The 9,082-nt window shown below is 41.3% G+C and overlaps 1 long non-coding RNA gene across 1 annotated transcript; it reads left to right on the forward strand.

Moving 5' to 3' along the window:
• The first annotated feature begins 86 nt into the window (after window positions 1-86).
• On the forward strand, window positions 87-7,289 carry LOC133379135 (uncharacterized). The gene is made up of 2 exons (XR_009761122.1): window positions 87-363; window positions 7,164-7,289. It is a non-coding gene; the product is annotated as an uncharacterized LOC133379135 (long non-coding RNA).
• The last annotated feature ends 1,793 nt before the right edge of the window (window positions 7,290-9,082 follow it).

A 9,082-nucleotide genomic window follows, 5' to 3' on the forward strand; every position in this document is an offset into this window, starting at 1 on the left:
CTCCTCCCCCCTCGTAGCCGTTTTCATATCTCTGTAATCCTATCGAAAAGAGGATTACAAAAAAACACCCGTAAGAGTTCCACGTAGCCGTCACTTCCGCTTTCTCCGAATCTGTCGCGTGTAGAGTGAGAGTGGGGGAAGTACAATGTAAGGAACACATTTAAATCGAGCTGAGCGTCTTCAGAGAGCCCCCCCTTTGGTTGCAATGCTTTGAAGATGATGATGCATCTTACGCACGCGCAAACCCCAGGCAGGTTATTTGCACACCGAATGATCCTGCTCTCTGAGTGGCTTGCTGAAGAAGAAATGTTGAATTTCTGTTTTCTAGAGGAATACGTAGCTGTTGGTCAGTAATGCAGCCAGGTAATTTTAGACCCAGGGCTTAATCTTACTGGAACGCCTATAGAAGGCCACGTGTATTACTTAAGTTTTGAAACACATAATTCACATTTATCTTCTTCCCTCTCCCCCCCCATTCGATGTTTTACAACTGCTAATCTATATCTGATATTACAGCAAAGAAACAAAAACAGTTTGTTTTTGAAAAAACTAGTACTCTGAGCATGTGCAGTTTTGTATTTTAAACTTGCTCACTTTATAGCAACATCGTTACTGCAGAAATACAACAGGGTTAGCTTCTATCCTGGTGGTAAACACAGGTACTTGGAAATAAGTACTGTATTAGGAATTTTTTGTCAGGAGATTTAACAATTTATTAGGGCAAACAACTATAGCTAGTGCTTTTTGGGTAAAAAAAAATTGAGGGGCAAAAACAAAAAGTGAATAACCACTACAAAACAAAGCTCTGACTGTAGCACACTCCTAAGATCTACCTCGTTCTTCTATGCTCCATCACCTGCCCCTGGACTGAGAATTTCCCCTATACTTCTCTCCCTGCTGCCCAAAAGTTCCTCCTCAATTATTACTGACATTTTTCTATCCCAAAGAGTTTTTTCATTCCATCCTCTGTGGTGGTTGAATTTCATTTCCATTCCTTGTTCTGTATAGTGAAGGAGAAGATTCTTGTAGTTCCTCCTCCTGTGGAACCTCAGTTGGATTTTCATTTTCATGCCCTTGTACACTGTCTTTTCAGGAGGCTTGTGCAAATGGAAATAATTTCATCTTAAGTTTGCCCTTTGGAGTAACCACCTAATAAGAACAAGGGGTGTATGCCTTTTCATTGATGGTTCCTAAATATCTTTTATTATGAATCTGGGCCTTTCTAGGTCTTAAGTCAAGAGTGGGGAATCTCCAGCTTACAGGCCATACTTGGCCCCACAGGCCTCCCCAATTTGACCACAAGGCCATTTTCCCTAAACAACACACACCTGTCACACACCTGACTCCCCCTGAATCCACAAATGACAGGATGGGTTCTTTCTCTCTCTCTCTGCCAAATTCTGTGGCAATTAACACAGATAGCACCAACGTCCAAAAGGTGTTAGACTGTCTACCTTGATGTGCCTAACTTGCGATTGGGTGGATACAACTTCCTGTCAATCAAGACTGACATGGCCCAGAAACTCTTTAAAAGATGACTGTTGACATACAGTTTTTGTCCCTCAACTGACTATGTGATTACACATGAGGAGATCAGAAATCCTATTTGTAACCAGCAACATTAGGATAGCTAGACTTAACTAAAATGTTCTTTTGTAAGTTTCTTGAAGCAACATTCTGCCTCTTCCATTTGCCCTCTTCCTTTCTTCTTGATTCTTAATAAACTTCATAAGACTTGGCTGTTGGGATCTTGGGTGCATGTAGTACCAAACTCTCAGGGTAGTCCAATCTCTCACACACCTAGGGCCACATTCATACCATATGTTTATTCTGCTGTTACTCCATTTTAAACAGTCATGGCATTCCCCAAAGAATCCTGGGAAGGGTAGTTTGTGAAGGGTGTTGAGAGTTGTTAGGAGACCCCTCTTCCTCTCATGGAGCTACAATTGCCAGAGTTATTTAACAGTCAGTCCCTTTTCCCAGAGTACTCTGAGAATTCAGCTCTAGGACTCCAGCGATCTCTATAGCCTGGTATACAAATAACTGACTCATTAATCACAGTTCTGACTTCACTTATGGGCTAAAAATATTGAAAGTGGGAACAGCAAGGCTAGCTTATCTCACAGAAATCACTTAAAAGGGTGTGTGCACATTTTGTATTATAATCTTCCTTCTAGTGGGGCTAGAGGCTTTTTAAAAAAGAAAGCTCAGAGTGCAATTGCATCCTCCCATCCCTACAAACATTCTAAATAACAAATATTGATTATAGAATCTTGCACATTGATAAGTTTACAATGTGCAAAAATGTATATTGGGAAACTGACCATAATAAGTATGCTTTATAAAGAAAAATGTAACAGAAAATGTTTAATCTCATTGTACTTATTGTACAATTGCTGCACCGCATACATACTTGATATATTCCAGAAGGATAGGTAGTTGTGTTAGCCTGTTGCAGCAAAAACAACAAGCTACAAGCAAGCTACCACTGCTGTCTTTGTTCTACACCACTGTTAAAAGTACAGAAGGAGACTTGTTCTCTTTAACACCTAGTCTTCCTACTGGGAAGTGTAAGAGTATGTTAGTGAATTTTACAGCAGTTCAACAGCTATATCAACATTTTTAACAATAAAAAGTTGGTTAAGTCTGCAGCCACTGGAGGTCTCTCTCTATCACAAAAATAAATGCAGTCATTCAACCACAGTGTCCCACAACCCCTTATCCCTCATAACCCTGTGTCAAGGAAATTCAAATGTAGAACTGGAAAATCATAGAATATGTGTATGAAGACTAATCCTATGCATGCTTATTCAGAAGCAAGTGCCATTGAACTCAGCGGGGCTTACTCCCTAGCAAGGATTGAAGTTAAGCTGCAAACTTAGTTTCCTGGAAGTAAGCCCCACTGAATTCAATGGGGCATATGTTTGAGTAGATGCATATACAGGATTATTGCACTGTTAAATTACTTTTTCTAAGTGGTACCTAATTGCTTGCAAACATGCTTTGCTTTCCTGCTGTGCAGAAAGTGGCTTAAAGGCGGTTCATAAACGTCAGGTTGATCCTGTAAGAACTGCTGAAGCAAAGGTTTTACAAATGAAACAGTTGTCAAATTAATTTTCAGAATTCCACTTGATCCAATGAGAGCTGCCGAATATGTTTTGACTTCCACCTTCATCAGCAGCTATTTTATAGCATGCAGGAACATTCAGGGCTTCTTTGCCCACAAAGAAAAATGGCTGTTTCTCCTACAAAGAAAAGCTAGAGCTTTCAGGTTAAGCCTTTCCCAACCAGTGTGCCTCCATATGTTGTTGGACCACAATTCCCATCTTTCCTGACCATTGGCAATGCTGGCTGAGGCTGATGGGAGTTGTGGTCCAACAACATATGGAGGCACACTGGTTGGGAAAGGCCATTCAGAGAATTTATTTATTTTATGCTTTACCTACAACTGAAAGCACTAGCACTTTTAAGCTTCCTGGGAATAGCAAAAATGTTTCTTTGCAGGCAAAGAACCTATGAATTATCTTTTATGAATATATTCTGCAGATGATAAATCAAAGTTCTACATGCTGTAAAAATAACAAATTGCTGATGAAGACAGAAGTTAAAACGCATTCTGCAGTTCTTACTGAAATCTGGTCATTGTGCCCCAAGACCCCATCTTTCAGAATGGTTGTGGCAGGAGGCTCTGGCCGACTTTCAGCTATCTTATCCTAAAATTGGCTAGGTTCCTCCGAAGTTGACCAACAGCCTCTTCCATGGCTATATGGTGCAGAGAACGGTAATGTTATGGAATGATGCACTTGACGAGGTGCGCCTGGCGCCAACACTGTTAACTTTTTGGCGCCAGGTCAAGACTTCCCTCTTCTCCCAGGCATTTTAGCATGCGTTTTTAAATTGTTTTTAATTTTTTTAAAATCATGTTTTTAAATTGTTTTTTGTGTTTTAAAATTTGTATATTTGTTTTTAATGTTTTTAATCGCTGTAAACCACCCAGATAGCTTCGGCTATGGGGTGGCATATAAATGTAATAAATAAATAAATAAATAAATAATATGGTTTTCACAAAGAAGACAAACTAGGGTTATAGCAGTCGTAGGCATGCTTATCTGGGGACATTCCAATTAGGCTTTTAAGTCTCCACAGAGTTTTCCTCCTTTCTTTTCATATATTAATACCAAAGGGCAATTACTGCTGTCAGGAGCTTATGTGGCCAGCTTGTCCTTGGAGACATTGCTAGGGGTATGCTTTGGGGTGGGGGCTCTTAATCTTTCTCTGACTGTCCCAAGTGTTTCTGGGTGGGTAATCCGGGGGGGGTGACTCTAGTGGGAGGTGTATCTTGGGTTACTGACTAGGATATTAATCTGGCAGAAACAACTTTATGGAACTCACTGCCATAAGATGTCATGATGGTGATTAGTTTAGATGCTCCTCCCCCCAAAAAAAGATTAGGCAAATTTATGGATGATATGTCTTTAAGTGCTATTGGCTACTGAAGTCTGTAGTTAGCTGAATCTAAAGGTCTTTTGTATAAACCCCTGGAAACTGGAAACTTGGGAATGAGCAGGACCTGTGGACAGAGACCTTCCTCTTCCAGCCTTTGAGTTCTTTAGTTAACCTCTTTGTCACAGTTGTGTGGGTTATTTACTTTTACACCTACATTTAACACTACAATCTTAATATTTTAGCAATTTTTAACTTTTTAACATCTTTACATCTAAATACTTTTAAACTGATTTAATATGTTTTTATATTTAAATTTTTTTTTTTTTAGGATTGTGTTGTAGTTGTTTATCTGTTTAATTTATGTTTAGCTATTTTGATACATTGTTTTAAGTCGTGATATATGTTTTAATTGTATACTGGATGTTTTTACGTTGTAAACCGCCCAGAGAGCTTCGGCTATTGGGCGGTATAGAAATATAATTAATAAATAATAATAATAAATAAATAAATAAATAATACAACCCTGAGGCATCAGGCTGACAAGTATAGGGAACAGACTAGTTGGCTAGACAGCACCTGGATCTGATCCAGCATGGCAGTCCTTCTGTTCCAACTTGAAGAGCCAGACACAAAGGAAAAGAGGGCTCATGTACCTTTAACAGTTGTATAGAAAACAGAATTTCTAGCAGGCACAGCTTGTCATGTGCAGGTGCTGTAGGGTAGGCCAGTTTTCTTTCCTCCATGTTGTAGATGGAGGTGCCCCAGGCTAAGAAGAATAGTGCCTTACCTAAGATAGTGAGAGCAGGTGTGGAGAACATTTTCCTGTGGTGGGTCACATTCCCTGATGGGTAATCTGTTGGATATGAAGCCAGGGGTGGGCAGGTTAGGGCCAAAGGTGGGTGAGGCAAGCCTTTTTCCCCGTCCCCTTTTCTCACTTGTTCTGCCATCCCATCCCACCCCATTTTTCCACTTTTTGCCACCCACATCAAATTCAGCCACCCCTGAACTAGAGTGTTTATAGCTGTGGAGATACTTGAACCAAGGGCCTACCAGTTCCTGTAGCTCACATTCTTGTGCTCACTCGCTATATACATAGAGCAAAGGGCTGTGTAGCCTGTGATTTCCTGTGGATGTAGAGAAGGGGTGTTATATCAGAATAGCAACCCTGAATCAACAACCTCAGATGAAACAGTAACCCCAAACCTTGAGCAGGAGAACTGTCACTGAAGCACATTGCAAAATATATTCCTGGAAAAGCAGGGGCATCTCCAGAAGAACTACTTTGGGGCCATTATTAAGAGAGCAAGGGTTAGATTAGGGTTAATATTTATACCCCACTTTTCTATTATAATAATACTCAAAGCGGCTTCCAATACAAAACAAAAATAATATATAGAGTATTGAACACAATATAAAATATAAAATGCTATATAAAATAATAAAACTACATGTTGGATACAATAATGTCAAGAATAATTTTATTCCAGCTGCAGTTAGTTCCCCTTGCTATCCTCAACAAAACATAGGCTCTAGGACTTCAGCCTGAACATCCACAAAACACTCACCCCAAAATGCAGTCTCCCCCTCAGTATCCTCCCAGAGGCAGCCATCCAAGACACTAGCCCTCCATACCTGTGGTCTCCCTTGGGCATCTCTGGCTGTCAATCTCTGTCCTCCCTCCATGTCACACTCCAGCTGACGTTCTTATTTGAACAGCAGGATGGTGGTCTGAGACTCCATCTCATCTTTGGGAGCTGTGGAACTTTGGGGGCTTGTTTCCCCCCCCTTCCTTTTCTGGCTTGAGGTCACTAGGGTTGCCACGGCCCAAGACTTGGAGCCTTCCGAGCTGGCTGCTCCCAGATGGTCCTGGCTAAGGCCTTGTAGGAAAAAGTCAAGCCTCCAACTATAGCATGCTGTATACATGAAATGCAACTATAATGTGACTGAAAGCTGGGAGAGTGAGAAATCTTTGGAGGGAGCACCCACTTCCATTCCCTACCCTTGGAGTCTTCCCTGTGGCAAGGGGAAGAGGAAGAGTCTCCAGTATTTGAGAGCAATGCATGATAGATCAGGATCACCTTCACAAGCAAAATTGTGGCATTTGTTGCAAAACACACACAAAAAAAACCCTGTTCCTGCCAGAGAGATGCACCTGAGGGTATTTGGATTGATTTCAGTTAAGAGCAAGGCATTAAGAGCAAGACAGACTGCCTGTCATCTCTGCCTAACTGCTTTTGTCCTGGGAACACACCATAAGACCAAAACGATGTCAATCAAATCTGTCACTATTTTTTTTAAAAAAGAACCCTAGAAATAAGGCCACTTCAGCCTCAGCTGCCAAACTGTCAAAGCAGCATTGGTGAACTCTGCTCAAAACAAACAGACCAGTTATATGTGGGAGGCTTTGCTGCCATGCCTAGCATAATGATCAAACAATTGTACTTAGCTATCAAAGCTAGTTTGTTCATTAGATCTTGCCTATAAGATTTTGCTATGTGGTTATTATTCGGGTGGGGTTGGGAGAAATGCCTCCTGACTTTTTTTTATAATTTCAATTTTTATAGGTCTGTTGCTAGTTTTACTCATAATTGAATTGCTGGGTAAGAAGCAGCTCCCTCTGGCACAAAATGCATCTCCTTTCTGTCTCCCACCAAGGACGAGGCCTGGTCTTTTGACAAACATTTATCTTGTGTTTATTTAATAATGGCTGAATGCAGGGACAAGACAGCAACAAAATGATTCAAGACCACGGACAGAGGTGTGTGTCCTTCATCTGATGATTTTTACTGGAGGCACATGTGAAGCTGGCTTTAGATTAAAAATAAACAGGAATTAAATTGTGACTGGGAAAAATGCTTCATTCAAGGTAAGCAGAGCACTTTTGAAAATCCCTGAGTGGAGTTGATGTTGAACTGTGCTTCCAAGAATGAATGCTTCTGGGAATGATCAGCTGCTTCTGATAAGAATGCCTGAGCACATCCTAAGATGAAGCTGGGGCAACACAGGAGCATGTGCACAGAGCACTTGAACATGAGAAGGGGTGGAGCCAAGGAGAGGGGGTGGGGCCTGGGAGGGGAGACTGGTTAGATGGAGAGGCCATGTGGGCTCTATATGGCCCTGGGACTGGTGGTTTTTCATCCCTGATATGTATCCTAGATGTCAATATTTGAAAACCCAAGAGAGGGATATATAAAGGTTTCTTACCCAGAAATTTTCACAGCTTGACCCCTGCTGACAACTACTTTCTTTAATTGTATTCAGTGTCTCTTTTCTCTTTCCAAGGCAGGTCACAAAATACAAATAAAAGCCAATAAATGCAGTGTAGACAACACAGCACTCTCCAGAAGTTGTTCCCATCAGCTCCGGCCATTATGGGCAATGGTTGCTATAGCATGATATAGGTTTTACTGAGGTGATAAACCAATATCTGGGCTGTTCCATTTCAGACAGGGGTCTTCTAATGGAATGCTCCTCCACAGGCTCAACCAAAAGTATATATCTCTAGCATAGAAAATGAAGATATCATTGGGAAGAACCCTTCTTCCTATCAAGCTATATTTCATACGCAAGGAACTTCTGCAGAGGGGCATTCCATCATGTGAGCTTCTCCTACCTACAGTCGGAACTGGTATATCCCTACCTGCATTTTTACTACCCCATTGAAATCTAGGTCCAAGAAACAGAATCTAGGGTGCTGCTCTTCAAGGTAGGGGTAGGGTTCTGCAGATAGCAGCAGGCCCAGTTCTTTGCATTTTCAGATAGCTTTATGGGACCACTGTCTTTGCAAGGTTTGTTTTGCCTTCCCTGTTTATTGGTGTACTTCTGCAACAGGAAACATTTTCCCTATTTGCGGAACATCGGGGTTCTTAACTGTACAGGCAGCCTCCGCAAATAGAAAAAGTTCCCCATTACAGAAGTTACACCAGAAGCCAGCATGGTGTGACTAAGGGGACAGCGGTAGGAGTAGCTTAAGGTGCATTTTCACAGCCCTGTTCTATGAGTGTTGCTCTTTCACAACTATAATGCCTGAAAAGAGTTGTGAGTATCTATCTAACACTGAAATACCAAATACTGCTGCATATCATATACTGACAAAGGCGCCACAATCCATCACAGAGTTAAGCATGCTTAATGTTCCTTTAGAATCAAATTTTGTTTTCATGGACCTTGAACATTGGCTATGGAATATCCAGCAGATACTTGATGTATAAATCCAGAGCAGTATTTTATGGAGGCCAATACATTTCATTTGGGTTCCAGCTACGTATTTTAAAAGTCTGCTTCAAGGTAAAGCAATCCTATGTTTAAAAATAGAGCGAAGGATGAAGCTTTCATTAGCAGAAAGAGTCTGAAAGGTTGCACTAGTGGATGGAAAGCTCTGTTGGAAATTAAATCCTAACTGGAACCAGCAGGTAGTAGCCTGAAGCCGTACAGCTGAGTTGGGTTTGCGTTTGGCCTCTACTTGTCTTTATAAAAAGAATGCTGCTGGATCAAGCCAGTGTCTCATCTAGTCCAGTATCCTGTTCTCCCAGTGGCCAGCCACATGCATATGGGAAACTCACAAGCACGACACAAGTACAACACGCATTCTCCCCAATTGTGCTCTCCAACAACTGGTATTCAGAGGTATACTGCC

Source organism: Rhineura floridana, chromosome 3 (assembly GCF_030035675.1).
Source record: "Rhineura floridana isolate rRhiFlo1 chromosome 3, rRhiFlo1.hap2, whole genome shotgun sequence".
NCBI lineage: Eukaryota > Metazoa > Chordata > Lepidosauria > Squamata > Rhineuridae > Rhineura > Rhineura floridana.